The following is a 4,750-nucleotide window of genomic DNA, read 5'->3' as shown; positions in this document are numbered from 1 at the left end:
TTGAATTGTGTCCTGTCCAGTTCATGATGTCTCTCCTGTAGCTCAGTGTTTAGTGGTAATCTCACCCGTGCTGTATTGACTCCTGTGCTGAGGCTGTGGATTGCAGGTTAAATTAATTTGTGTAATTGCCTTGAGAACCAAATTAACCTTCACAATATGCCCCTGATATAAAAACAGATCCTATTCAATTTCTCCCATGGTCTGTAATATCCTCTGTGTTTTCACAATGGAAAAGTACAGTCTCACTGTTAGTGCCCATTCCAGAGTGGGCCTGAGGATTTTAATGGGGCCCCACTTATCCAATGGGATCACTTGTCAGGTTCATGGCCCGTGTTTCTGTCCCACAATGTGTTGCTGGGCAACCGGTTACTCCTTTCCTGCTGACCCATGCAATGACCACACACGTTACAGCTTGTTCATTGCTATAAGACCATAAGACCATAAGCGATAGGAGCAGGAGTAGGCCACTCGGCCCCTCGAGCCTGCTCCGCCATTTCATGAGATCATGGCTGATCTGATTTTTACCTTAGCTCCAATTTCCTGCCTTTTCCCACATCCTTTGACTCCCTTGCTGATCACAAATTTGTCTAACTCAGCCTTGAATGTATTCACTGACTCAGCTTTTTGGGGTAAAGAATTTCAAAGATTCATGACCCTCTGGGAGAAGAAATTCCTCCTCATTTCCATCTTAAATGGGTGACCCCTTATTTTGAGACTATGCCCCCTAGTTTTAGATTCCCCCATGAGGGGTAACATCCTCTCAGCATCTACCCTATCGAGTCCCCTCAGAATATTATATGTTTCAATAAGATCTCCTCTCATTCTTCTAAACTCCAATGAGTATAGACCCAACCTGTTCAATCTTTCCCCTTAAGACAACCTTTCCATACCCGGAATCAACCTAGTGAACCTTCTCTGAACTGCCTCCAATGCAAGTATGTCCTTCCTTAAATAAGGGTGACGATCCGGATTCTTTCCCCTCAGTCTGGTTCAGTAAAAACTGAAGTCGAATACATTTTAAAGTTCAGCACACCTTTAATAGCAGGGTTCTTAGTCTGCAGCATTGATTTGGACTCCTGATAGAGTCCCTCTATGCTGGCAGAGCAAGAACAAAAACATACAGAAATCCACACGTTTTTATACAAATCAATAGGGTTGGAACATACTTAACGAGGGTCAACACCAATCATAAGCCGGGCATAGGTTGCCATGCGAGGTTACATTATTTCCGGCCAATCATAAATCGTCCATGTGCTGATCATGCTGCTGTTAGACATCAAAGGGGATACTTCCTCACCTTCCAACTTGGAATGTTCTTCCCTGTCCCTTCTGTTCCTTATCTCCCAACCTGGAATGTCTTTCAACTTTGGCTAAGCTCGTTACCTATATTGATCTGCCATAAACATGGAGACATTCAGACCAGTCCTTGAATCACATCAAAGACTCTACATTGCTAAGACCATGCAAACCTGCTGACTACGCAAACATATGGCCCAGCAGGAGGCCAGGCCACCTGTATCAATCTCAGTTACTCACTAATTAACCCTTTCTAACCATTTTGCATTCTGCTTCTTTGCCACGTAGGCATTTTAATATTTTACCGAAAACTGACCATGTAGGGATTCTCATTCCCCCCTTTTATCATTTTATGATAACCAATTATTACGGTGCTCACTGGTTCTGCAGGTTCTGCAGTGCAGCAACATTTAAGTAAGCAATAAACTATAAGAATTATAACAATGAATATGACTAGCCCTTGAACTAGAGAAGTCCCAATAGAACACAGACATGTTTCATCAATACGCCTTTGTACTCTTATCTCTTCTCAGGAACAGACTCCTTCTAAACATCTCTCAAGTAAGCTGTGAATGTCCTTGGTCAGCTAAACCTATTCATGTTAATTTGAAAAGGCCTACATAGTCAAATATCCTATGGTGCTTTATATTTTGTTTCCAGCCTAACTAGACTGAATGGTACCTTTCAGACCATTTTACACCTGTGAATTGGTGCCCTCCCCATTACATCCCTTAATCCAAATTCTCCCTACAATATCCCGTTAGATGCTGTACCTCATCTTAACCAGGTTCCCTTCGTGTTGGCCACCAGTCCGGGTGGAAGAGAGGCAGAGCATCTGATAATCCTATCAAACTATAATTGTCTTCCCTTTTACATGCACCTTACCCCAGCGGGTGCTACTCCCGGTACCATTAAGATGTTTTCTTAGTTGAAACCACAGAGACAATGGGGACATTCTCACCCAGGCTCTGTTTTACTATCTTTGCCAAACCCTTCATCCTCTGCTTACATTTATTACATGCAATGCAAATCAAGAAGCACATTACAACAAACTGCACTACGACTAATACATAGGAAATTAATCTAATCCAAGGATGGATCTGTATATTCAGTCCCAAATTCCAGAGGTCATTTCACCAGGTGGTGACTTTAATTTGGTCAATGTCATGCTTAATGTTGTTATTGTCCTGTTGTAGGTTATAATAAACCTTCTGGGAGAGGCGTATCTCCATTCGCAATGCTTTCAAGTATTTAGGCAACAGGGGTGTCAGATACCCAAATGTGTCCTGATATTTTTTTAAGTCCTTTCTGACATTCTCAGAAACTTGTAAGGTGGTGAGGTTATGCCGGTGTATCTCTACCAGTTCCTCGGGTCCAATCCGTACCAGGACTTCAGGAATGGAGCAGAATTCTGGACTTAAAATATCACAAGTTAGATTGGCATATTTAAACGTTTTCAAATTAGTTGTAACACAGTATTCGCCCTCTCCGGCATATACCACTTAAGTGGGTTTTAGATCCGCCTCTAGGGCCTCCATGGTACAGTTAATATCCCGATTGGTACCGGTATTATTAAACCCACACTGTGCTTCCAGGCAGTGTCCAACACAATGTGGACACACAGTGACAGCATGTCTAGTAACACATCCCTTTAATTTTGTTCCAGCCAATCAGCTTAAATCTACGTCCTCTAGTTCTTGAACCCTCTGCTAGGGGAAACAGGTACTTCCTGTCTACTTTATCTGGGCCCCTCATAATCTTGTAATTTTGTATCCATTGTGCGGATATCTTCTAAATATTGTTTCTCCCAATTTTATTGTTAACTGATGGGAACCTAACCCTGAATTTTGGAAATCCAAATTACTGTGTCCCTCTTTACTTTAATTTCAGTCCTTTTAATTGATACCAGTGTTTCCTGACTGTTTCATTAATTAGTTGGTTTCTCTATGGACCATGTGTCAGTGCCTTGTTTAAAAGGATTTCTCACTCGCCTGGACCACATTAACCATTTTCATGTTGTGCTGTTGTCAAGTAACTGAGCCTGTCTGAGACTCATTCTTCACTGTATCTTCTTCATGTATCTCTGCATACTAGCAGCATCTCATAGGAATGAGCTTAGTGTTCTTGGATATTAACTTCTGCTGGCCAGTCTCTTCTTCCTCATGGTATTTCCGAACATTTTCCATGGCACACATCATATGTCCTGTAGGATTCAGTCCTGTAAAAGCAACTGGTTTGTTTAAAGAGTGGTTGCAATAGCTCACCAGGCCTTTGTAATCATGTTCTTCATCCTGGTCTCCGTTTCAGATGATGGCAACATATCTTTTATGTCCACTGTAGCCATTCTTAGGTTTTCAGGTTATCTTATCAAAAAGATCAGGGGTGTCTAGAGTGCTTATCTCCCCCTGCATGGTCCCGATGTCAGGGTAGTGGCCAGGCTATTGAGTGTAGTTTTCTCATAATTCATTATAGGCAAGGACACAAATATCTCCACGAGAAAGCTATCAATTTACTATTCTCAACTACACTTTCCTGACTTCCACTAGATTGTATATTTATGCCAGATTGATTTTTTATCATGCCCAATTCAATGACTTTAGAGAAATTCCCATATCTCCCCACCTCGAGCATTCTGTCTCGGAAGACAACAAATAGGCTAAAACAAAACAAATCAAAATGTTTTCAAAAGAAGAGAATCAGGTTGATATCACCACGCTGTGACATTTGGTATCCGCTGATGTCTGCAGCTAAAGTCTTAAATCTTTAACACCACTGGATCGTTTCCTGCACCAAATTTCTCCAGCAAAGGTTGCACCGTAACTTTGTAACTACTCTTGGTAATCCTGCACCATCAACACTCACGTGGTCCCAAAAAAAAACCAGGGTCACCTGTTTTAAAAGAAACACAGAAAATCCATTGCAGCTCTTCTTGAGAGCCCAAGTGATTAATTTGTCAAATCTTCATTTATTATTTATTTATCCAAAGGAATAATCCCTATACCCAAAACAAATTTAGAAAACAAAACAGGAGAGAGAATTTGCCTAGTTCCACTCTTGCTCTTTCTCTGAAGCCCGCAGCCTGTCTGAAATAAACACTGTCTCTCCCACATACAGATGTACGCAGGGCTGCAGACTGGAATTTCTAACTCCAAGTCCTAATCTCTGTGTTTTCAAGATGTAACCACATTAAGCAGATATCATTAGCAGCCGCCTGCTAAGATATGTTATATTCCTCTTTTATTAATTTATTAATGGTTTGGGCATGTGTTTCTAGCACTGTAGCTATCCTTTGCAAATATATGGTCAGCATTTGATCCTCAGACAATTCCTTATCTGTATTTTCATTTATCTTTTAATATATCTTTAATGCGAGACCCTAAATCTCTGACCTTTTGATCTAATGTTGCCAAATCAATGGTGTTAACAACTGAGGCAAAGGCAGTTGCTATATCAC

Source organism: Heptranchias perlo, chromosome 15 (genome assembly GCF_035084215.1).
Source record: "Heptranchias perlo isolate sHepPer1 chromosome 15, sHepPer1.hap1, whole genome shotgun sequence".
In the NCBI taxonomy this organism is placed as follows: Eukaryota; Metazoa; Chordata; class Chondrichthyes; order Hexanchiformes; family Hexanchidae; genus Heptranchias; species Heptranchias perlo.
The sequence above is the reverse complement of the archived record's forward strand: the minus strand, read 5'-3'. Positions refer to the sequence as shown.